Source organism: Acinonyx jubatus, chromosome D3 (genome assembly GCF_027475565.1).
Source record: "Acinonyx jubatus isolate Ajub_Pintada_27869175 chromosome D3, VMU_Ajub_asm_v1.0, whole genome shotgun sequence".
Lineage (NCBI taxonomy): Eukaryota > Metazoa > Chordata > Mammalia > Carnivora > Felidae > Acinonyx > Acinonyx jubatus.
In genome coordinates, this window is record NC_069392.1 from 79354733 (window position 1) to 79381721 (window position 26989).

At 40.0% G+C, this 26989-nt stretch overlaps 1 protein-coding gene across 4 annotated transcripts in view; it reads left to right on the plus strand.

Annotated features, from left to right (window-relative positions):
- Positions 1–26989, plus strand: part of SERPINB11 (serpin family B member 11) — a 72525-nt gene that overhangs the window by 22788 nt on the left and 22748 nt on the right. Inside the window, exon 1 of one of the 4 annotated variants that reach the window (XM_015083474.3) lies at positions 26366–26562. The exons of 2 other annotated variants lie outside the window; for them this stretch is intronic. The gene's annotated coding sequence lies outside the window, so the exon portion shown is untranslated. Of the gene's footprint in view, positions 1–26365; positions 26655–26989 lie in introns of those variants that run through there. One more of the 4 variants, XM_015083469.3, reaches the window with a different exon arrangement.

Below are 26989 nucleotides of genomic sequence, written 5' to 3' on the forward strand. Positions count from 1 at the left end.
TGGAAGCAAGACATAAAGTGCAGTGGAAAGGTGTGGGGACATCAGGCTGTGGTGCTTAGTTGCTGTGGTGACAACTTTGATTATAAAGATTGTGGGATCAGCTGCTTACTTATGATGGGCTTGGGAAGTTCAATTCCAACTGAAATCTGAAACATGTTTTCCATGGATCTTGACAAGTAAATACTAAAAGATACAATACGTTTGCAGTGATAAGATGTTTCTCCTTTCTAAGAAAATGCAATTAAGACAACAGTGAGATTAACACCAGTAACAGTTTTTAGATACTCGGGATTGGTGTTATGTGGAAGAAGAGAATTATTGATAAAATCTTGGTGAAGATGTTAGTACAACTACTTTGGGAATATTTGGCAGTATGTGCTTAAGAGTCAGCAGTTCTCGGGATGCCTGAGTGGCTCAGTCAGTTAAGCATCTGACCCTTGGTTTCAGCTCAGGTCATGATCTCATGGTTCTTGGGTTTGAGCCCCGCATTCTATACTGTCAATGTGGAGCCTGTTTGGAATTCTCTCTCGCACTCTCTGCCCTTCCCCTATTGTGCGCGCGCGCTCTCTCTCTCTCTCTCTCTCTCTCTCTCAAAAATAATAAGTAAACTTAAAAAAAGAGTCGGCAGTTCTCTGTCTAAATATAGTACACCTTAGATGTACCTCTACATGCAGTGCTCAAGGATACACGTGTAAGGGGGTTAATTGCAGTACAGTTGGCAATGGTGAGAGGTAGAAACAATTTAGATGTGTATTAATAGAAGACTAAAGAAAAGAAATCATGCTATGTTCATCCAATGGAATATCGTACAGCAGTGAATGTAAATGAACCAGATATTCATGTATCAGAAAGGATAGATATTTAACCATAATGTGCCGTGGAGAAAAATCATGGTGGAAAGGATATGTAGTTATCATTGTTTTTTGTTTTTTTGGTTTTTTTTTTTGTTTTTTTGCAGTGTGGGTGGGGAAAGTAGGGAGCTTCATCATTAAGATGTAATTCTTGGGAACTAGGGGGCACGCCTGCTTCAGAAATGGAGAAATGTCATTGGGTATCATATAGTGCCTATTTGTGACCAATGATAATTAGCATTGAGAGCCAACTGCTCTTAGAAAATTTGTCCAAGCAGGAGGCATCACAGTCCCAGACTTTAGCCTCTACTACAAAGCTGTCATCATCAAGACAGCATGGTATTGGCACAAAAACAGACACATAGACCAATGGAATAGAATAGAAACCCCAGAACTAGAGCCACAAAAGTATGGCCAACTCATCTTTGACAAAGCAGGAAAGAATAGCCAATGGATAAAAGACAGTCTCTTTAACAAATGGTGCTGGGAGAACTGGACAGCAACATGCAGAAGAATGAAACTAGACCAGTTTCTCACACCATTCACAAAAATAAACTCAAAGTGGATAAAGGACCTGAATGTGAGACAGGAAACCATCAAAACCCTAGAGGAGAAAGCAGGAAAAGACCTCTCTGCCCTCAGTCGTAGCAATTTCTTACTTGACACATCCCCAAAGGCAAGGGAATTAAAAGCAAAAATGAAATATTGGGACCTCATGAAGATAAAAAGCTTCTACACAGCAAAGGACACAATCAACAAAACTAAAAGGCAACCAACAGAATGGGAAATGATATTGCAAACGACATATCGGACAAAGGGCTGGTATCCAAAATCTATAAAGAGCTCACCAAACTTCACACCCAAAAACCAAATAATCCAGTGAAGAAATGGGCAGAAAACATGAATAGACACTTCTCTAAAGAAGACATCCAGATGGCCAACAGGCACATGAAAAGATGCTCAACGTCACTCCTCATCAGGGAAATACAAATCAAAACCACACTCAGATATCACCTCAGGCCAGTCAGAGTGGCCAAAATGAACAAATCAGGAGACTATTTGGGAGGGGGGGTAGGGTAGGTGATGGGCATTGAAGAGGGCATCTTTTGGGATGAGCACTGGGTGTTGTATGGAAACCAATTTGACAATAGATTTCATATATTAAAAAAAAAAAAGAAAGAAAGAACATTTGTCCAAACACCGAGCCACATCAAAACCGTCTGTGGTTTGTCCTTTCAGGCTTGAGGTTTAGCTAGATGAGGGCAGACAGCTCATCTATTTCTATATCCATTGTACTCTAACCCCATTATACCCTGTCAACATTCCTGCTAAAGTCCGTGCGTGGGTGGTTTCGTCATAGCCTTCTGATGGCCCCTTATCCAGTCCTTGACAGGGAATTTTCTGAATTGTCACTGTTGACTCGTCTCCCTTGGGATTCTACCTTTAGTGCTCTATATCTCTGACCCCCTTCCCACTGCTACCCCTCAGTTGCAGGTTTCTGCTTCTCCTGGGGGTCTTCTGCAGGTGCTTCCTTTCCAGCCTACCTGGGCCCCCTCGCCACTCTGCTTCAGTCCATGAGTTCCCTGGTCCATTTGTCTCAGTTTAGAGCATTCCCTTCCTCCCTTTCCATCTCTAGTGCCATTCATACAGCCCTTCCTTTTCATTAGTTTTGGGTTGATGCTTATCATTTTTATCGATTGATATTTTAAATCATTTTCATCAGTTCTATTTTAAAATTTCATTCTATAACTTTTCATCTTATCAGAAAGATTACACTGCTGTCCACCCCTTCCATTTTGGGCTTCTGGTGATGTTTCAGTAGAATTAGCCTGTCTTTGGAACATAAGGAGAGAGCATTCTTTCTGTGCTCCAAGTCTAGCAGTAACCAGGAACAACTGATTATTGGCTGTTTATATTTGGATGAATGTTTCTTGAAGATTTGTTTGAATTTAGGGGTGGTTACATAATATGTTTGGCCATCATATTTTTAAGGCATCTTTAGTGACCCATTGTCCATGCAATGGGTTCTTAGTTATTTTCTGTGATGTGGTAAGCTAAATGCGTGGTCTCCAGCACAGGGCCAGAAGCAGGGACGTCACCGACAGGGGAAGTTTGCCAAGGTTCCTTTTACATTTGGGTGGCAAGTGACTTAGCCTCATACCCTGAGCCAAAATTCCATGACCATCCTATCACCATATACTGCCCATCTCATTAACCTCTGGAACAAGCCTCTGCATTCTGGAAGTGACACTGCCTTTAACATCTGTCTCTCCAGACTGCCAGGAACAGTTATCGTCACCTCCTTCAGTTTTCCGGTCACCCAAGCATGACAGATCTACTTTCATAGGTACAAGTAATTATACACCACTGCGCAAGAAACTCCTGGCCTTGAATTGTTCCAGTGATGTCCTCCCTACGCTATGAGGAGCACTTGACAAAACGTATTGATTCATTGTACTTACTTTTATAGGAGAATTACAAAATTTCAAATGCATGTGTCCTCTTCTCCAAAATTTATATGTCTGAAAATGTCCTGTGTTCACAGAGGCAGGCGTCCCAGTTCTTCCACATTTCACAAAAGAAAAGCTAACTTGTCACCTACTTCAAATCTTACTATAGGGATGCCCAGGAGGCAACAAAGACAAAACTCTTTCACGATTAATTGAGATACTTCATGCCCACCCATAGGGCTTCTCCCTTTCCCTATTTTCGACAGACTTCTGTCATCTGTGAAGAACAGAATGTCAGAAGGGAAGTATTTTAGCTCATGGTGAGTTCCGAATCAAGAATATATATAAATGAAGGCAGAGTGACTGTGGGAGTAATGATGATTTTTCAATAACACAGCCCCTTTAAGCCTCTGACTATTATCAAGATTGTGTTAAACCGGAGAGACAAGCAGAAGAGCATCTCAAAGGCTACTGAACACTAAATAGGACTTTGCTACTTACTGTGACAAATTCTTTTCCACTGTGCCAAATACTATCTCAGGTGCAAGAAGATACCAAACTAACTGGTTGTACTGAGTGTTTTACTGGGTTATGTATTTTTAAGATACATCACATAAAACCTATGGAATTTATTTCAGATACGGTGTGTATTATTCAGTTCACATATAAAATCTATTTTATCAAATCTCATCATGAATATTTTTTCCTATGAAAGTGAATCTTCATTTTATTTCATTTCTAAAAATGGTTAATGGTTCAACCTGCTCCTAACAAAGTCCAAAAAATTTTTTTTAACATTTATTTATTTTGAGAGACAGCAAGTGGGTGAGTGGTAGACAGACACACACAGAATCCAAAGCAGGCTCCAGGCTCTGAGCACAGAGCCTGACGCGGGGCTTGAACTCACGAACCGTGAGATCATGGCCCGAGCCGAATTCGGACACTCACCCGACTGAGCCACCCAGGCGCCCTGCAAAGTCCAAAATTTTGTGTTAGATGCAGAACCAATGATTTTTTAGCGAGATACATTTTTGTCTTAAATGAAAAAGCACAGGGAAATGTTCTGATTCATCTCATTAAGAGATGTTTCTCTAATTGAAAAAAATAGCTTTTGTGTTCAATAATTATGCATCATTTTAAAAATATTTTCCTCCAGTTTTATGCTAATAGTAAGTGTAGGGATAAGAAAACATATTTTAAACATTTAAAGCAATATGATCATGGGAGGTAAGAACATTTTATATTTTAAATTCACAAACATTTTCATTGGAAGGAAGGATGACCAAGTTATCAATAGAAGACTTTAAGATATAAAAATATTAAATCAGGATGAAATTCTTTGAAGAAAGTGGAATGGAAATATAATTTCCAGGTGACGAAGAATGATTTAAAATCTTGAAAAGTGAAAGGGCTTGTTCGTGTGTTTTAGAAACGGGTAAATAGTAGGTACTATAGCTTGATTCCATTGGATGCCTTTTAAAGAGTGCTACAATGAGTTTATTTTAAAATAGCCACACGCATAACATGTCATAAGTTATATCCTTTGTAACTGTGTTGTGGACACAAATTTAGGTGTCAACTAAGACGTGTGTGAGGCTTTTAAAGTTCTGGGTTGCTCTTGAGCCAAGGGTCTGGCGGTCACTCTTGCAGGGTCCAGATCCTTGGCGTTGCCGTCTGCTACCCGCTTCAGGCCACACCACTAGTGACACTGTGTGGCAGTGGCTGCAACAGCAAGTCAGTAGCATGAGACTTCCTGGGAACAAGAGAGGTTTCTGGTGTTTCTTCTGTAAAACACATAGAAGACTGAGATTCCCCCTCCACATCTGCACATAATAAATGTTCTGGGGTTCTTAAAGTTGTTAAGAGAGGGAGAATCCAGGGAGAGAGAATGGCATCCTAAATAGGATGGTGGATGGATTATATTTGATCTGATCATAAAGACGAATGTGGTCTTATTTTGTATTCATTAAAGTCTTAGTTTCTTCCAACAAGGGAAAGCGCTGGGCTAAGTCACATTGCAGGTGAATTGTATATGATACTGCAAAAATTAACCTCAATCCTTTTCAAACGTCTCCAAAAATGGAAGTGGAGGGATGACTTCCTAACTCACTCTCTGTGGGCAGCATTACCCTGATATCAGAGCAAGAGGGACACTACAGCAAGACAAGTACAGACCAATATCTCTTATAAATATTGATACAAGAATCCTCATAAAGTACCAACAAACTGGCTTCAGCAGCGTACTAAAAGGATTATGCATCATGACTAGGTAGGATTTATTTATGGGATGCAAGAATAGATCAACAGATGGAAATCAATCAATGTGCTATGCCACATTAACAGAGTGAGGGGAAAACATCATGTGACCATCTCGAATGATGTAGAAAATCATTAGACAACATTCAGCACCTTTTCATGATAAAAATACTCAACAAATTAGGCATAGAAGGAGATCTCCTCAACATGATAAAGGATATTTCTGAAATACCCACAAGTAACATTATATTGCAGAGAGAAAGACTGAACTCTGTTACCCTTTTTCCATTTCTACCTCACATAGTATTGGAAGTCCCAGACAGAACAGTTAGGCCAGAAAAAGAAATTAAAGGCATTCACATTGGAAAGGAAGAAGTAAAATGATCTCTGTATTTAAGACGATATGATCTTATATGCAGAAAACCCTAAAGATTCCACAAAATGTCTGTTACAACTAATAAATAATTCAGGAAATTTCCAAGATATGAAATCAACAAGCAAAAATTGTTTGTATTTTCGTACTCTAAACAAGAAGAATCTGAAAAGGGGATTAAGAAAACATATCCATTCACAACAGCATCAAAAAGAATTAGATTCCAGGGATTAACTAGGTAGGCCAAAGATTTATAGAATGAAAACTACAAATCATTGAGGAAAGGAATTAAAGAAGACATAAATAATGGAAAGACACCCTGTGTTCTTGGAAAGTTAACATCGCTAAAATGACAATACTATTCAAATCTATGTACAGGTTTGATATAATACCTATCAAAATTCCAATGACTTTTTTTTTCTTTTCCAAACAGGAAAACTCATTTTAAAATTCAAATGTAGTCTCAAAGACATTCCCAGTATCCAAAAAAACAATCTTGGAAAAGAAGAATAAATTTGGAAGTTTACATTTTCTAGTTTCAAAACATACTATGAACTTACAGTAATCCAAACAGTGTGGCATAAAGACAGACTATATACCTGTGGAGTGGTATAGAAAACCTGGAAATAAACTTTTGAATATATGGCCAAATGGTTTTTGACAGGGTGTCAAGACCATTCAGCAGAGAAGAGGACAATCTTGGTAAAACTGGATATCCACATGGAAAAGAATCAGGTTTGGGCTCTCACCTTACACCATATATATAAACATTGTCAAAATGGGCCAAAGACCTAAATGCAAAAGCTAAAACTAGAATGTTCTTGGAAGGATGCATAGTGGAAAACATAACATTGGATTTAGCAATGATTTCTTTGATATGCTACCTAAAACATGGGCAGCAAAAGAGGAAATTGATAAATTGGACTTGATCAAAATGTAAAACTTTTCTTGTTTTGCATCAAAGGGCACTATCTAGAGAATGTAAAGCAATCATAGAATGGGAAAAAGAAACATTTGCAAATCATGTATCTGATAAGGGATTAATATCCACCATATATTAAGAATTCCTACTACTCACTAACAAAAAACCAAAACCCAATAGAAAGTTGCAAAGGACTCAAATAGACATTTTCCCAAAGAAGATATACAGATGCCCTCCCAGAAAATAACAAGTGTATGCAAGAATATGAAGAGAACAGAACTCTTGTGCATTGCTAGTGGAAATGTAAAATGGCGCACCTGTGTGTAAAACAGTTTGAGCAACCACCATATTGGTGATGGCTGCACATGGGTGTGAATGTACGTAATGCCACTGAATTGTAGAGTTAAAAAATGATGATGATGGTAAATTTCATGTTAGGTATATTTTAGCACCCTCACACACATGCAAGTCATGATTTCTGATTTAAGCTGTTCTCCCAACAGTATTTCCCAATCTTTTTATCATCTTGAGTCAACTCCCTTTCACATTTCCCTCCAAGCTTCTATTAACTTTCTTTCCTTTCTCAAATTCTCTACTCATCCTATAGCATTATCACTTCCAGTTGATGTCTTTTCCTATTTCATTAAAGGAAAGAGAAAAGGGTATTGTTTTGGAACTTCTTGAGCTTCTCATCATCTTCTAAGCTTCAGACCTATGTGCCCTGCACTTTTCCTTCCTCATGTTCTCTTATTCGCATTTTCTATTTTCTCATGAACTTCTTTAACTATAACATGACTTTTCTAAACAACCTCCCCCTCTTGTGGAACTCTTTTATTTTTAGGCAAGCAAGTAAACCACTTTCTTCTAACCACTCTATGCAATAAACTTCTTTTGTCACTCAAGGTTTGGGGAGTCTAGAGTCCACATTTTCCCTTCTTTACCCACTGCAAATTTAGCATCTTACCAGTATTTTAGCAGCATACTTTTTGCTTAAGTTAATTATATAGACTTTCTGAATTTCTAATCTAGTAAACATTTCCAAGGTTAACATGTGTAGAAAGGATTCTTCTTGTGTGATCTGCAGACCCTGGAAGTTCCCCAGAGCTCAAGATGAGAACCAGTTTCATAAAAACACTAAGACCTTATTTGCCTTTTTCACTCTGTTGAGATTCATACAGGTGGTGCAAAAGCAATGATTTTTAAAAGTGCTGGCACTTTACCATGAATCAAGGCTATAGACCCAAACCATACTAGTATATGGATTCTCCACTTACACACACACACACACACACACACACACACACACACACACGCTGTTTTTGACTTCATGGTCTTTTTGAACCATTAAAATATTTAACTGAAGATTTTATTGAATCTACCTCACAAAATTAGGTGAGGTGACATAAGAAGTATGCATAATGTAACCTGCAATTTTTTCTTAAGTATGGGGTTATTCTTGAAAACAAATTTAATTAAGATATGTTCGCCCCCCCCCCCCCCATACTTCCAAAAACAGTAGTTACTTTGTGTACTTTGGACAAACCTTTTCCTATTCCTCTTTGTTTATCAATTTTATTGATTTATAATTTACATAAAATAAATTCGTGCATTATAAAAGTATAGTGCAGTGACTTTTGACAAATGTAAAATACCTGTGTAATCACCCCCCAATCAAGTTGTAGAGCATTCATTTCAACCAGAAATTTTCCTAGGGCTGTTTTATCATCTTTTTCCTCTCTAGTTCCAGTCCTAGGAAACCACTAATCAGATTTCTGTTAATTTTGCCTGTTCTAGGACATCATGTAAACAAAAGTATATAATATATACTCCTTCTGTCCCACTTCTTTTGCCCAGTATAGTGTTTGGGAGTTTCATTCATGTTGCTGCAGGAATCTGTAGTTTCTTCCTTTTTATCACTGAATACTCTTCCATGACCGTTCGCCAGCTGATAATAATTTGAGGTACTCCCAGTTTGCGGCTGTTATGAATAAGGTGTCTATAAGCATTTGCATACTAGTCCTTTTGTGACATGTGCATTCTGTTCTATTGGGTAAATTTCAAAGTGTGGAATTACTGGATTGTATGGTAAGTATATGCTTTAACAATGAATGTCACTTTGTACATGTGAGGAAGACTTTCTCTAGAAGTGAAATTGTTCATCCCTGAGAGATTTAAAGCTTTTTGGACTGCTGTCTCCAAAATGGCAGCGTAAGAGACCCGAGCCTTCATCCCCCCACAGAGATGAACAATTAGCTCTCCTTGAACAAAAACAGCTCATGCACACACAAGAAAGAGAGGATAATCACGTGACATGATGGCGGTGTTAGCCAATGCAATGGCAGTGGTCCTACTGCAATACGTAAGTGTATCAAATTAACAGTGTGTTCACCTTAAGCTTACACTGTGTAATAGGTCACTTATATCTTAATAAAGATGGAAAAAATAACACAACCGCATTGTTTTCCAAAGTGGTTGCACCCTTTTGTATTCCAGCTGGGAGAATATGACGGCTCCACATTCTCTCTTCACATAGTTTGACCAGTCTTCAGCAGCATCGGCTGTTATAGTAATGGCACCTGCCGTTTTTTGAGTGTCTTTTATAAGCCTAATACATTATTGGTATGATTACACATTAAAAAATTTTTTTAGATATAATTTATCGTCAAGTTAGCTAATATACAGTGTATACAGTGTGCTCTTGGCTTTGGGAGTAGATTCCCGTGATTCATCACTTACATACAACACCCAGTGCTCATCCCAACAAGTGCCCTCCTCATTGCCCATCCCCCATTTCCCCTGTCCCCCACCCTGCCATCAACCCTCAGCTTGTTCTCTGTATTTAAGAGTCTCTTATGGTTTGTCTCCCTCTCTGTTTGAAACTATTTTTTCCCCTTCTCTTCCCCCATGGTCTTCTGGTAAGGTCCTCAAATTCTACATATGAGCGAAAACATATGCTGTCTGTCTTTCTCTGACTTATTTCACTCAGCATAATACCTTCCAGTTCCATCCACATTGTTGCAAATGGCAAGATTTCATTCTTTCTCATTGCCAAGTAGTATTCCATTGTATATATAAACTACATCTTCTTTATCCATTCATCAGTGGATGGACATTTGGGCTCTTTCCATAATTTGGCTATTGTTGGTAGCACTGCCATGAACATTGGGGTCCATGTGCCCCAATGAATCAGCCCTCCTGTATCCTTTGGATAAATTCCTAGTAGTGCTATTGCTAGGTCGTGGGGTAATTCTATTTCTAATTTTTTGAGGATGTTCCACACTGTTTGTTTTCCAGAGAGGCTGTACCCTATGATACATTATTTTTAATCATTATGACAATGCTAAGAAGAAAATTACATTAATCCTCCTTTTCTTTTACTCCTAGGGATAAGGCTCTAATTGGTTTTTGCACTCCTAAGCTCAGAATGCTTCTGCACGGAATAGTGGGGATCAGGATAATTCTGCTTGTCTATTAAGTCAGCTTGTTCTGATATGTATAAAATGATACTCTCTCGTTCGTTTCATTTTCTTGGTTTTGCTCATTGGTGAACTCGCCCATGTCTTTCATGCGCTTCCTGAGTCTGTGAGTTTATTTCTTTGTCTTAAAATGCAGATTGGACTACATCAGAAGTTCTTATGGTTTCAAAACTGTATGAATGTGTGCACAGGTATTTTTTTCTGAGGTGAGTTTTCACAATATTCATCAGAACATTAATATTAACATCGGTGATGTTAACATATTCTTAATTCCTTTCACACCAGATTGTGATATTTAGAATATTGATGTTTTGCAACATTGCAAGGTAGCCAGGTTCCCATAAATTCTTCTTTAGGCTGTATTTAGAGAAGAAAGAAGATACCATCCAATTTTGGTATTCGTGATAATTATGTTCTTTAAAGTCATCATGGAGCACTGAATTAGTGGATACTGAACCATTCCTCTTTTGGGAATTATAGGGTTAGATTCCTTTGAGCCTCTGGTCACCACATTTATGTTAGCCAATGAGTACATCACCTTGTTTTCTGCTTATAGACACTCTCATTTAAATGTATGTTGTTAAGTCCTCAGCATTGATCTCATGGCCAACTGCACTATAATTAATGTCTGTACAAACTTATCTAACCCATATATTTTCTATGATCTTGGCTTGCGTGTCCTCCAGTGAGATGGAATTGAATTGATTTGTTTCATCATCTGCATAGATTTGCTAGTATTCTGCAGTAAATTAATGTGGCAAAAAAAAAAGTGCCAAGTGAGGCATAAGTTAAAAAAATGATACTGAAATACGAAATACTTTCTCCCTTTAAGAGATAAGGTAAGAAATCTGTGAATGAGTGACACGTGAATATCTTAAGTATTTTATTTTTTGAGAAATCGTAAACAAATCGTGTGTTTTGAATTTAACGTATGTTTTGGTTTCCAAGTGCTCATTGTTAGTATAGAGAAATGAGATTCACTTTTATGTGTTGATACTGTATCCTGCAACCTTGCTGAACTCACTTACTAATTATAGACATTTTCTGGAGATTCCTCTATAGGAATCTGGGATTTTCTATGTAGACAGTCCTGTCTTCTGAAAATGAGCGTTTTCTTTCTTCCCAATACATCTTTCATTCTTTTTCTCTTACCTTATTGAAGCAGCTAGAATTTCCAGGACTATGGTGAATAAGAGTGGCAACAGGGACATCTTGGTTTTGTTCCCAATATTAAGGGAAAGATTTAAATATTTCACTATTAAATTTAATGTTAGCTGTAGGTTTTTTGTAGATGCTCTTTAGCAAGTTGAGGCAAACTTTGCTTTATTCCTATTCTGCTGAGGTTTGATCATGAGTGGGTGCCAGATTTTGTTAAATATTTTCTGGATCATTTGCTATGGTAATATGATTTTTCTTCTTTAAACTGTTGATATGGTGGAGACTTTTGAATGATGGACCAATATTTCATACTTGGAATAAATTCCACTTGGTAATGTTATCTAATTCTTTCTATACATTATTGGATTTGAGTTGCTAATATTTTGTTGAGGATTTTTGCATTTATGTTCATGGAGAGTTACTGGTTTGTAGTTTTCTTTAGTTTTTTTAAATACTGTCTTCATCAGTCTTTGGTATCAAGGTAATGCTGGCCTAATTAATGAAATGGGAAGTGTTTTTTCTCTTCTGTTTACTTTCTATTTTCTATTTAGCGTTCATTTTTCTTTAAATGATTGTTGAAATTTTTTTCAGGAAACCATTTGTACCTGGAGATTCAATCCTTATAAAACGATTAAGATGACCTATTTCACCTTAGTTTACTAGTTTATGGTTAGCATAGAATTGGATCATTTTTTTCTAAATTGTCAGAATTATCCGTTTGAAGTTGTTTGTAGCTTTCCCTTATTACGCCTTAATGGCTGCAGGATCTGGTAAAATATCCCTTGTTTTATTAATGATATTGATATCGGTCTTTTTCTCCCTCACTTTAAAATTTCATTGTTGTGAATTTCAGAGAGTGTTATAACTTTTTCAGTCATCAATATAATTTCTAAAACGAATGAGGAGAAGGATGTTTATTGCATAAATACATATTTCTGTTGTGTCTATTGGTATTTCTTCTAGATAAGGTAATATTCCTTCTTTTATCATTTTCTTTTTGAAGCACTTTCTTTAAGGAAGGAATTTTTTTACTCTTTAAGAAGAGTAGGTCTGCTAGTGAAAATTGTCTTACTTTTCCTGCATCTGAAAAAGACTTTATTTCTCCCTTATTTCTATAGTTTTGCAGGATATGGAATCGGTAGTTGGTAGTTCTTTTCTCTTAGCCATTGAAAAAAGTGTTACATTTCCCTCTGGTCTTCATGGCTTCAGATGAGAAATATGTTGTCATTCAAATAAGTGGTTTTTTTTAAGATGCCATTGTTTTTTTATTAAAAAAATTTTTTTAATTTTTATTTATTTTTGAGAGAGAGAGAGACAGAGCATGAGCAGAAGAGGGGCAGAGAGAGAGAAGGAGACACAGAATCCGAAGCAGGCTCCGGGCTCCGAGCTGTCAGCACAGAGCCAACTCACAAACCATGAGATCATGACCTGAGCCGAAGTCAGCCACTTAACTGACTGAGCCACCCAGGCACCCCACCATTTATCATTTTGCTTTAAAAAAATTTTTTTAACATTTATTTATTATTGAGAGACAGAGAAAGGCAGAGCATGAACGGGGGAGGGGCAGAGAGAGGGAGACACAGAATCCGAAGCAGGCTCCGGGCTCTGAGCTTCAGCACAGAGCCCAGTGCAGGGCTCACTCCCAAACCGTGAGATCATGACCTGAGCCAAAGTCGGATGCCTAACCGACTGAGCCACACAGGCGCCCCCCGCCTCCCCCCCCCCCCCCCCCGTTTATCATTTTAAAAGTCATTGCTTGAAAATTTAGAAGATTCACCTTTTGCACTGCTGGTGGAAATGCAAACTGGTACAGCCACTCTGGAAAATAGTATGGAGGCTCCTCAAAAAACTAAAAATAGAACTACCCTAGGACCCAGCAGTTGCACTCCTAGGCATTTATCCAGGGGATACGGGGGGTGCTGTTTCAAAGGGGCACATGCTCCCCAAGGCTTATAGCAGCGCTATCAACAATAGCCAGAGTATGGAAAGAGCCCAAATGTCCATTGACTGATGAATGGATAAAGAAGACGTGGTATATATATATATACACACACATACATACATATACACACACAATGGAGTATTACTCAGCGATCGAAAAGAATGAAGTTTTGCTGTTTGCAACAATGTGGATGGAACTAGAGTGTATTTTGCTAAGCAAAATTAGTCAGAGAAGGACAAGTCATATGACTTCACTCATATGTGGAATTTAAGATACAAAACAGATGAACATAAGGGAAGGGAAACAAAGATAATATGAAAACAGGGAGGGGAACAAAGCAAGAGACTCTTAAAAACAGAGAACAAATTGAAGGTTGCTGGAGAGGTTGTGGGTGGAGGGACGGCTAAATGGGCAGGAGGCATTAAGGAAGACACTTGTTGGGATGAGCACTGGATGTTATATGTAGGAGATGAATCAGTGGATTCTATTCCTGAAATCATTATTGCACTATATGGTAACTCACTTGGATGTAAATTAAAAAAAAAAAAAGAATTAAAAAAACAAAAAGAAAGGAAGAGTCAGATGTCATCAAGGTAAAGTGACCTGATTGGTCAAGGTGCAGACTGACTACCAGTTGGTTCCAGTCCTAGTCACGTCCTGACCAAGTAGTCAATTCTAAGCTTCCTTTTTTTGTCTTCTGTAAGGTGAGCACTTTGACCTAAGTGAACTTGGGAGTCTCTCTCAGCTCTGGTGTGTGTAAGCTGAAACCCATCCATTTTACATGCAGTTAAGTGAGGGTGTCAGGCTAGTTTCTTCCACACTCCACCAATGTCTCCCAGAATTGAGGCAATTGGGTTTGGGGACGACAGGACCTAGAGACCAGCTCTGGTGCGTCTGCTTGTACCACAACACGATTTGGTCATTTGTTCACTAATGATGTATTCTGTCATTTGGTTCATCATCACTAATTAACCTAGCATGTTTTGTGTGCTTGCCCTGGGCCGGTTTCGTCCTCACTTCTGTAAAAGTAAAATGAGACCAGTTCTACCCTATGTGGCTCCGTCACTCAGTTGGCAGAGTATCTGCCACTAAACGCACATTCAGCGAAATGAAGAAGTAATTTGAGAGGCCGAGACACAGAGTGTGCTTAGACTCCGTGTACAAGGTAGCAACGCTGGTGCTCCATGAAGCTACCTGAAAAATCTGGGACCGTTGTTTAAACACAATCAATCTTAAAGCCTTAGGACCCTTTGCCACCCACCACCACCCCCCCCCCCCCCCCCAACAAGCTCTGGCCATTCTGCAAGCTTTTGTCCTTTAATACATTGAGCAAACGTGAACTACAAATGTTATCACCTCGTAGTTCTTCATGGTGCTGTGTAATTGGAAGAAGCAATTCCAGTTGGCCTCTTCCTGTGAAGCAGCGAGTTAGGCAACAGAGTGGTCTTCTGACATTGCTCCCCTCCCCTCCCCTCCCCTCCCCTCCCCTCCCCAAATGAGACTGTTTTGTATACACAAGCTTCAGATAACAGCAGCATATAATATTCACCACTTCCTGCTCTCAGCATTTCACTGGTTGAAAATCTAAAAATAACAGTATGACTGCACCGTAACTCCTAGCTGTCAACCTGGGTCCTCTCTGGGTAAGGCTTTCTTTGTGCAGCTGAACTTCACCTCCCCGTCCCAGGAATATAAACACCGTGGAATGCAGCCCCCCAGGGACATGCCAGTGGAGAGAGTGGTGCCAGGTCAGGCTGGGGGTGGTGGTGGTGATTTTTTGGGGGACTGAGAAAGTCAGGAGGCACACCAGCCTGTGAGTTCTTAAATTCAGGGCCTGTGGCCGTCAGAAGAGGGGTTGAACAGAGTTCACAGGTACATCAGATATTTCTAGTTTGGGCACCATGGATGTTCCCTTTCACCTCAAATTCAATCATCCACCACTCCGGCCAGGGCTTAGGCAGAGAGGCAGTGAGGTGGGGACTGTCTCCTCCAAGTTCCAAGACGGAAGCTTCAGTGCTCGTAGATGCGAGAGAGATACGCCCTGGGATAAAGGGGAATTAGCAGCAGACGTCAGGCAGCTACAGAAGAAAGCACTCCTCTTTATAATCGACGAAGATGCTGCACTGAAAAATCTGAATTACTGACAGAAACTCAGTATTTCCTGTAACTAAGTAAAAAGGGCTTCTCTATTACTATTTTTACTATTTTTTGAAGTTCATTTATTTTGAGAGCGAGTGAGAGAACCAGCTGGGGAGGGACAGAGAGAGGGAGACAGAGGATTTCAAGCAGGCTCTATGCTGATAGAAGAGAGCCCGACACGAAGCTCGAACTCACCTTGAGATCTTGACCTGAGCTGAGGTTGGATGCTTAACCGACTGAGCCACCCAGGTGCCCCTCTATTTTTATTATATACTTATTTTCGTAACAAGAGCATCCGGAGCCTTCTGAAACAAGGGTGGAGGAACGTTTGCAAAACCTGGATGTCTCAATAGGATCCATCCAAGCCAGCTCACCACTTGCCACACAGTCACTGAAGGACACATCCCTGGTGACAGCTGCTTTGTGGTTTTCTCTGCCAGTCGCAGCATGCTAAGCACAGTGCCTGGCTCATGGCAGGCCCTCCATAAATATCGGTTGAATATCCACGTATTCCTAGTGAGGAAGACTTAGAAATGAAGGCTGGGAACCACCACCTGTCACTCCTCTGTCGCTTACGGTCATGTTTGCCAGCTAAACATGTTTTACACAGTGAGATCAGCTGATCATTGACCCCACTCCTAAAATTCCAAATTAAAGGATATGATAGCAGAAAACTGAACTGACTGCACCCCCCTAGTAACCTCTGCTGAATGGACAGAGCGTGAAAGCCGCGTGCCTTCATAAGGCCTACGATTGTTTTGTGAGTCAGTTATACTTTCCACTTGCTTGGAGCCAAACATGATGGGGAAGGGAGGCAAAACAAAATGACTGCTGTTCTTCAGTAACTTTTATGTTGTTTGGTCTTTCTGACTTACCTATTGCTGAGTAGCAAAACTTCAAATAAGCATTTTATTTGCTCACAATTGTATGGGGTCAGAACTTCAAAACTGGGCACAGAGGGGATGGGTTGTCTTTCCTGCATGGCGTCTGCTGGGACTGGAAACTCCAGGATGACCGCTCACTCACATGTCTGGTGCCTCTGCGAGGCTGTCGGAAGTGGCTTGGGAGGCTGGCTGTGGTGGCTCAGCTGGGGTCAGGGTCTGGGCCTCGGATTTTGCTGTTGGCTGGGTTCTTTGACTCTTCTCTGCTGTTTCTGGGACTTTTTTTCTCCGCTTGATCCCTCCGTGTGGCCTTCTCACATTGTCTCTCAGGCATGGTAGTGGGACTTTATGGCGGCTAAAGACTCCCCACGGCACAGTGGTCAAAACTAGTAGGTCTCCTTAAGGCTTATGTCCAGGACAGGCATCGCATTGCTATTTAAAACAAACACACACACACAACGAATAGACTTTTTCATAGAGCAGTTTTAGTTTTACTGAAAAATTGTTCAGGAGGGTTCTCTCTGTACCCTCCATAGTATTCCCTGTTGTCAACTTGGATTAGTGTGTTATATTCGATGGATGGATCTTGATACATTATTATTAACTGAAGTCCATAGTTTACCTTAGAGTTCACTCTATGTTATACGGTTCTTGGGACTTTGGCAAATGCATAATGTCACATATCCACCATTACAATATCTATAGAAAATTTTCCTGCCCTAAAACTTCTGTTCTCCACGTATTTATCCCTGCCGACTCCCTGCAAACTGCTTATCTTTTCAGTCTCTACAGTTTTGCCTTTTCCACAATGCCATGTACTTGGAATCAAACAGTATTTAACCTTTTCATGTTGGATTTTTTTCACTTAACCATATGCATTTAAGATCCCCCCGTGTCTCTGCATGGCTTGATAGTTCATTTCTCTTTAGTGCCAAGTGATATTCCATTGTATGAAGGTACCACAGTTTGTTCATCCACTCAGCTACTGAAGGGCATCTTTGCTGCTCCAGTGTTTGACAATTATGAAGAAAGCTTCTATAAACATTTGTGTGTAGGCGTTTACGTGGACGTAAGTGTTCACCTCATTTGGGTAAATACCTAGGAGCATGATTACTGCATCACGTGGTAGAACTATATTTAGCTTTGTTAAGAAACTGCCAAACTTTCTTCCAAAATGGCAGCACCGTTTCGCATTTCCAACGGGTGAGAGCCCTTGTTGTGCCACATCTTCACCAGCCTTGGGGGTTTTCAGTGCTTTTGATTTTGGCCATTCTGCTAGATGTGTGGGGCTATCTCACTGTCGCCGCAATTTGCAATTCGCTAATGGCAAATAATGTTGAGTACCTTTTTGTGTTTGTCACCTGCATATCTCCTTTGGTGATGTCTGTTCAGATCTTTTGCCCCCTTTTTAATTACGTGGCTTGTGTTTCTGATAGTTGAGTTTTGAGTTCTTTGTATATTTTGAATACAAGTCCTTTATCAGATGTGTGTTTTGTAAATATTTTCTCCTGGTCTGTAGGATTATCTTCTCATTCTCTTCACAGTATCTTTTGCAGTGCAGAAGTTTTACATTTTAACGAAGCCCGACTTACCAAATGTGTTGCTGGGATAATGCTTTTGATATTGTATCCAAAAACTGTGTTGTTACCTAACCCAACGTCACCTAGATTGTTTTCTGTATTGTGTTGTAGAAGTTTTATAGCTTTGATTTTGCATTTAGGTTTGTAACCAGTTTTGAGTTAAGTTTTATGAGCAGTGTGAAGTTACTGTCTAAATTCATTTTTAAAAATGATTGTCCAGTTATTCCAGCATCATTTGTGGAAAAGACTATTCTTTCTCCATTAAATTGCTTTGCTACCTTTGTCAAGGTCAGTTGTTTTTATTTGCATGGGTCCATTTCTGGCTCTCTATTATGTTCCATTGATATATTTGTCTATTCTTTCACCAGGAGTACCTTGTTTTAGTTCCTGTAGCTTTATAGTAAGTTTTGAGGTCAGGTTATATCCGTTCCCTACCCAAGAAGACTTTGTTTTTCTTTTTCAGTATTGTGTTGGGAATATGTCAGCACTAGTAGGTAAATAAGTGCTGGAGAGCTAATGCACAGCCCAGTGATTATAGTTAACAATACTGTATTATACACTTCAAAGTTGCTAGGAGATGAGATCTTAATTGTTCCCACTACAAAAAAAAAATAATTATAGGACATGGTAGAAGTATTACTTTAGCTACAGCTACAGTGGTAATCATATTGTAATATATAAATATATCAAATCAGCATGTTGCACACCTTAAACTTACCCAATGTTATATGTCAATTTTGTTTCAATTTAAAAAATAGAAAGAATAACCTTCCCAGAGCTATATTCTTATCCTAAACAAATACTGTGTTGGTTATTCTGGATCTTTCGCCTGTCTACTTAAACTTTCGAGTCAGCTTGCAGAAGTCTACCAAGTCACTTGCTGGGATTTGGGTTGGGAACGTTTTGAATCTGTAGGTGAAGGTGGGAAGAACTGACATCTTAGCAGTATTGAGTCTTCTTATCTATGAACATGGAATATCTCTCCATTTATTTATATCTTTGATTTCTTTCATGAGACTTTTGTAATTTTCCTCATATAGGTCTTACAATATTTTGTTAGATTTACATCTGAGTATTTCATTTTTGGGCGTGCTAATGTAAATGGTGCTTTGTTTTTAGTTTCAAATTCCAATTGTTCATTGCTAGTCTATAGGGAAGAAGGAATTGACTTTTATATGTTAACCAAAACAAAATTTTTGACACATTCTAATGTTTAAAGCAAGTCACAGAGGGAGGGACCACAGAAGGTATAACTATTGAGAGTTTCATTGAGGGCCACCAATGTAAGAGATCACATTGGAGAAGTAATTTATACACATGAACTATTAGAGAACCACAAGAACCTCCTTCCATTCATGCCCTAACTTGTATGATACTGATGAAGTCCTACAAGAAATATTTGAAGTCAGTGTCTAGTGTGGGCAAAGGGAGGCTTTGTGGTTGAGACCCCGACAGACCGGTACCAGTGCCCAAACCCTCTCCAAGTACAAGGAACTAGGATTTGCAGTGGATGTCCTAGGTGCTTCTTGACTGTTCCAGGGTCACTAAGGTTTGGTGACTTTCTCCTGGTTTGTAAATTATGTCTGAAAGAGTATTATTTTAAATACTAATTCTAAGCCTAACACCCTTTGGGAATGTTTTTAAACTAATTATTTTAAAGAGGAAGAAGAAATACGAATGATCATTCTATTCTGTTATAAGATGTATTATATAGATAACCAAGATTGTGTAGTATTGGCAAAGGGATAGTCACAATGATCAGTGGAATAAGTACTGAGAATCCACAAGAAGATTCACACTAGTATGCCCAGTAGATTCTTGACAAGGGTTCAAAAACAATTCAGTGGAAAAAGGAGCATTTTCAACAAATGATGTTGGGGAAATTGGACAGCCATAGACCCTTCCCTCCAAAAAAATGAAAGATAAAAGAATCTTAAATTTCACACATGAGTGAAAATCATATGGAATTTGTCTTTCTCTAACTGATTTATTTCACTTAGCATGATACCCAACTCATGTTGTTGCAAATTTAAGAAACAAAACAAATGAACATGGTGTGTGTGTGGGAGGGTGGGGGTGGGGGGAACAGAGAGGAACCAAGAAACAGACACTTAACTATAGTGAACAAACTGATGGTTACCAGAGGGAAGGTGGGTCCGGGTATGAGGGAAATAGAGGATTAAGGAGGGCACTTGTGATAGTGCTGGGTATTATATGGAAGTGCTGAATCACTAAATTCCATACCTGAGACTAACATTACACTGTATGTTAACTTGCTGGAATTTAAATAAAAATTTGGAAGAAAAAAAAAAGAAAAAAGAAAGAAAATCTTGACCTAAACCTCGTACAAAAGTTAATTCAAAATTAACTTTTATTCATTTATTAAAAAACATTTTTTTAAGGTTTATTCATTTTTCAGAGACAGACAGAGATAGAGTATGAGAGGGGGAGGGGCAGAGAGAGAGGGAGACACAGAATCTGAAACAGGCTCCAGGCTCTGAGCTGTCAGCACAGAGCCCGACACGGGGCTTGAACTCACGGACCGCGAGATCGTGACCTGAGCCGAAGTCGGACGCTCAACCGACTGAGCCACCCAGGCGCCCCTCAGAATTAACCTTTAAATGTAAAATGTAAAACTATAAAAATTTCTGAAAAAAAGAAAATATTGGGAAAATATTGGGAAAAGAAAATATTGGGAAAAAATATTAAGGAAATATTGGGAAAAGTTAAATTAGATTATCTAATTTAAAACAGAACACTATGATTACGGTATCATTTACATATAGTGAAGTGTTAAAATCAGTCCGTTTACTCACTGATGCCTGCACTGAGGTGTATGCCCCTTCCCAGTTAACCCCCCCCCCCCAAGAGGAACAACTGCCGTTTTGATTTTTTTTTTTAAACCGTATGTACTTACCAGATGCCTGCGTAGTTTTTTTCTTCCCCTCGTCTGACTTCTTTCACTCAGCATTAATGCTTTTCACATTGACTCAGTGTTATTGTATGTATTGGTAACTTGTTTCTTCTCAATGCTTTGTAGTTTTCCAGTATATGGACATGTCCTAGTTTGTTTATATTTTCCCTTGTTGGACATCTAGTGTTCAGCTCTTGTGTTTGAAGCCACTGTCAACATTCTCGTACAAGGCTAGGGGTGGAAATACGTTTTCATTTCTCTTGGATAAATACTTTGAAGAGGAATTGTTAGATCACAGGGAAGGTGCACGTTTAACTTTTGAAGAACCTGGCCCTTTTCCCAAAGTGGCTGTCCGATTTTACATCCCCGCCAGCAGGTGTGTGAGAGTTCTGGTTGCTCCAGTTCCTCGTCAACCTTTGGGATGGTCGGCCTTTTTTATTTACTCATTCTAGCGGCTATGAAATGTTACGTCTTTTGTTTTAGTTTGCATTTCTCTGATGACTAATGATGTTGAGCACTTTGTTCTGTGCTTGTTGGCCATTCATACATATTCTTCGGTGAAGTGTGTGTGCAAATATTTGACCATTTATTTGTCTTTAACTTTTTTGGTGGTAGGTGTTTGTGTGTTCTAAGTACCTATCCTTTTTCAGGTGTATGTGTTGTCAGTATTTTCCCCCCGATCTGTGACTTGCCTAGTTTCTTACCAGGGTCTTTTGATGAGACTTGTAAGAGTTTTTGAGAGACCGGTTTTGTTTTTTTGTTTTTTTTTTTTTTTTCAGTTTATGCTTTAGGTAGTGAATTCCTCTTGACTTACCTGAAGAATACCGCAAGTATACGGACTAAAGTATGGAGACCTATCGAGGGCTGAAGGGCCCACCTTTCTAGTACTTGGAGTTGCTTGTTGTAGTTGAAAGGCTCTTTCTGTGCCTCGTGGAAAATAAAACAGTAGCAGTGTTGATTATTTTTCTTGGGTCGGTGCCTCACACTCTTTCCATTTTGTTGCAGCCAGGTCTTTGTCAAGAGCTAGGGAAGTCCCCTAAGTGTTGTTCTCCAAACTCTTGGTTTTCACGTGACCTGACTTCTTTTGAAAGAGTAGCTTTATGTCTGGGAAAGTAGGAGTTCTAATTTCACTGGAAGGTCCTGTTTTTTGAAAATGTTCCGTCAGAAAACTGAAATGTTTGCAAAAAAAAAAAAAAAAAAAAGATGGAGATTGGCTGGGTGATTACATTCCAAGGGTCTGGGAGTGTACAAACCGCAGCAAAATGTACCTGTTAGCACATCACTGTCACTTTGTGTCATGAATCGTGTGGTTCCAGCCCCAAGTGACAGTCAGTGAAGTCTTTTAGGTCTTATCAGGCCCTTCTTCACTTTTCCCAACCTTCACGTCTTGCCCCATCTCCGTGTGAAACACATCCCTTTCCCCTCCTGTCAATAAAGAGATGAGCAGTTCAGTTTAACAAATGGTGATTGAGTGCTTACTGAATGTCAGGCATTTGGCAAAAATGTGGTCTCTGTCCATAAAGAATTAACAATTTGGACAAAACTTTTAACTCTCATATATGCAAAAATTTTTTAATGTTTTTATTTATTTTTGAAGGAGAGAGAGAGAGACAGAACATGAGTGGGAGAGGAGCAGAGAGAGAGGGAGACACAGAATCCGAAGCAGGCTCCAGGCTCTGAGCTGTCAGCACAGAACCCGACGCAGGGCTTGAACTCACAGACTGTGAGATCATGACCTGAGCTGAAGTCGGACACTCAACCGACTGAGCCACCCAGGCACCCCTCATATATGCAGATTTGTTTAAATATGTATCCATCTTTTTCTGCTCTACTCTTTTGTTGGCAAGGACCATCTGTCATTTTGGGTAGAGTTGGTTCTTCCATCCGCATAGCATCTTGCCACATTATATCTCTTTGGATGGTTTTTATCATCAGTTTTTCTCTCTTTTCTCTTAACAATGGCCACTTGTCCATTTTGTTTTTCTTTTCTTCAGTACATAAATTTGGTAACCAAATCTGCATCAAGCTGCCTTGTGGACCTTTCCTAATTCTGTGTCTAGGTCAAATAAATGTCCATTAAATATATATATTTACTATAGTCTCTCAGGAAAATGTCGAAGAAGTGGTGTTGCCAGATAAAATACAGAACACCCAGTTAAATTTGAATTTCAGATAAATAATGCTTTTTTTTTAGTAGAAGCGTGCTATATATAGTATAAATTTGTTTCATACAATATTTGGGATATACTTCTGTAAAATTATTCCTATAACTGGGCATCCTGTAGTTTTACTTGCTAAATTTGGCTACCCTACAAAGGGGGATGACATAATGCAAATGAAAATTCCAGAAGTCATAAATAAATGGTTACAAATGAAAAAAAAATTTTAATGGAAAAAAAAGAAAATTCCAGAAGTCAACATTCTCCATCCCTTTCTATCTCCCACATAGAGTAGGTGCTCCTGAATTCCTCCTCACCCTCTCTTCCATGCTAAGCTCCCAAGAACAACTAACTCAATAAAGTCACAGATAAAAGTTCTTCAACTTTGCTTCCTCTAGCGTTATCTTATGTTACAACTTCCCTTCAAGGGTGTGTTCTTTTCTAATATGTTCTGCAATGCATTACAGCCTACATTCTTCCTTTAGAACACCATTAAAGCAATTTCTGTTAAGATTACTTATGCCCTCTTGGTTGCCTCCAGGTTCTTTCTTAAAATTTTTCTTTAACTTCTTGTTTTTTTTTTAAATTTTCTTAATGTTCATTTATTTTTGAGGGACAGAAAGAGACAGAGTGTGAGCAGGGGAGGGGCAGAGAGAGAGGGAGGCACAGAATCCGAAGCAGGCTCCAGGCTCCAAGCTGTCAGCATAGAGCCCGACGCAGGGCTCGAACTCAGGAGCTGCGAGATCATGACCTGAGATGAAGTCAGACGCTCAACCGACTGAGCCACCCAGGCTCCCCAAATGTTTCTTTAACTCCTGATGGAGGCCATCATCAAGATGGTCTGCCCAAGAGGAGGGAATAGCTGGGGACAGAAATCCAGCCTGTACTCTGTCTCTAGCCCATGCTAACTGTCCTAGGCTATGAGGTCCAATAAATAACACTCTTACCTCACCTGCGTCTTGAAAAATATTGAGAGAAAAGTGAAGAATTAGGGAGATGGAGAACAAAATATTTATGACAGGTCAGATAGGTTGAAAGACTGGATTAGGTATGAGCCAGCAATGGATTCTAATTATCATCCACAGGGACACCTGGGTGGCTTAGTAGGTTACGTGTCCAACTTCGACTCAGGTCATCACCTCACTGTTCATGATTTCGAGCCCCGTGTTGGACTCTGTGCCTACAGCTCAGAGCCTGGAGTCTGTTTTGGATTCTGCGTGTGTCTGTCTCTGCCCCTCCCCCACTCGTGCTCACTCTCTCTCTTTCTCTCTCTCTCTCAAAAATAAATAAACAGTAAAAAAAATATTGTCCACAGAATTAGACAGATGTACAACCTAGTCATAGGAATTCCTGGACCCTCAATGTGGGGCACTGCCCCAGGAAGAACCTAGGGCAGGACGAAAAGACCAGAGTCTTTTGTGCACTTCCTTTGGGTAGCTAGCACCCACATAAGGAAACTGGCAGCTTTTCTCCCAAATCTGCTTACAGGTAAGGTCATGGCTTAGAGGGGTGGGACAGCTGTTCTGAGCCACTGGACATTCTGTCACCCACCTAATCTAGCTGCTTGGGAGGCTATGGGTTGTGCACATGCTTTCAATGCCTTTGTGCGTTGCAACCTGATAACATCTCCACTCACATGTTGCTTCCGGCTCCACCGCTTTTCTGATGCCCTGGTGTGGGATGTGCACGCTTGACATGCGTACAAGTACAACCCGAGTTAATGCCCTCGGGGTCACTTTTGACCAGTGGCGATAAATGCTTCCCTCTCTTTTCCTCTATGTGGACAGTTCTGAGATACATTTTATAAGGTTCCTTTGAAGGTCCATGGGATCAGGTATCAGTGGCCACCTTACAACAATCATCGTATTAGCTTTTTGTCTTTTCCTGGACCCCTTCTTTCTCTTCTATTCCCTGAGATCATTCCTGAATTAATTCCAGGCAAGCAAGACTTTGTCTAAGGCTCTGTTTTTGGGGAATCCAGGCTGGGACACTGGGGAAGGAGGAGTGGGTGAGAGAGTAAAGAGGGACAAAGAATGTTATGTTAATGAGTATCCTTCCACCTGGAAGAAAAATATCAAATGGAGTGCAAGAACTTGTTCTCTAGCAGAAAACAACAGGGGTTCCGTCTAGACCGAGGATGGAGAAGATCTTTGATCAGCTCAATTCTTAGATAGCAAGAAAGCTAAGCAAATCAGCCTTTTCCTTATTAGATCTGCAGGGAGATGAGACAAGCTGAAGAGGTGGAAGGTGAGTGCTATCCATGGGCACAAGGCTTCCAAGTGGATGGAAATCCCCAGGCAGAATGGGCTCATGACAGAAAACACTTGCCCTGGGCAAAAAAGACTGGACGGATCTAGGACTCTTTTTAGTTCTGTAGGGTTCGGTGTATACACTTATTTCTATGAGAATCTTCTGGGCCTGGTGGCTATTAGGGCCACAATTTTACATCTCACTCTTCTGGCTCTTAATGTCTTTTAGAATGGTTGAGTTTCGACTAGGGGAGAACATACTGTTGAAAAGAAAAATCACTGGCCATAAAGGGCTTTCTCTTATCGTAAGTGCAGTGCAGGCTGCCATCATAGTTTAAGTGTGGACAGTGGTATTCCCCCGGAGAGGCTGGAGGCTCTGTATCACACGGGCAAGAATAGCCTCTGGGAAGCTAGGCTTGTCTCTTGGCGCTGATTCTCCACTACTGCACAGCCCCCCCCCCCCCTTTTTTTTTTTGTCTCCAGCTTTGATCTCTACCCCTAATTTGTAATCTTTCTTGCATGGTGCTGAATCATACCTCTGAACTCAGTTTAGGTAGAGGTGGTTTGTTGTTCCTACCAAGCTTTTAAACTGAAACCACAGAGTAAGTCCTGCTTGAGCTCATTCTTATGTCCTTTATGTGGGACAGGAATTACCTGCCAGCAGATTGCAGAAGCTTCGCACAAAAACATCTACTCCGCGCAACAGAGCTCAGAAAATCTCGGGATGAATGGGCCTCAGGCCAGGAAGCAGCCATCATGGCTGGAATCTTTCTGCCACAGCTGAGAGCTTTCTTTTTGAATTGCTCTGTGCCATGCACACGGAAACAGCAGTCTTTGGAATTTTGAACACGGCCCTGCCCACTTGAATATGTTCCAGGTACTCCTTTTAGAAAGACAGCTTATTTTCTCGAACAGAGATTAGGCTTGCAAATGTTTCCTCCTTAGCAGGGCAGAAGGCGGGTAAGCACTGCACACTTCTCCAGAAAGCGCTGGCCATCCTGAGAGTCTCCTAGATGCAAGGCAGCTCCGGGTGGCCTCTAGAGGGACTTCCTTCCCAGGGCTGTGCTTTCTGCCAGGCGGATGTGGAGCTGAATCACTAAGGACACAATGGAAAGGGAGGGGCAAAAAGTGAAGGCTTTATATTTCCTCGTCAGGGACCCAGCTCCAATTTCACCTGCCAAATTGTCCGCTTCACCTGGGAAAGCAGCAAAGGTAAAGAGAAGTATTTCTGTGCTTCAGTATTTCAGCTGCGCTTGTTGCCAGACCCGAACAGATAAGAGCAGTAAAACAGGACGTTTGGACAGGTGTGTAATGAGCCACACGAGGGCGAAGATTATTCTTTGAGCGTGCCTTTTGCTGATCCCTTGATGAGTACATTATCATGCTTGTTAATACATTAACGTGGATGGTGTGCATTTTTAAAATCCTGGAGGCAGGCTGACTTAATTTCCAACCTCTGATTTGTTTAGCAAAATAGAACTCTGTTGATACTTTCTACTTACCAATAACCCTTATCCGGAACGGAGCTGGTTACACATGGCCGTGGCCTCTGTGTAGCAAAACTCTTCTTGGTTCTTTAGAAGATCTCAACTGCGCTGGACTGGCCTTATCAATAACTTGATGTCCTGGGAAGAATGCC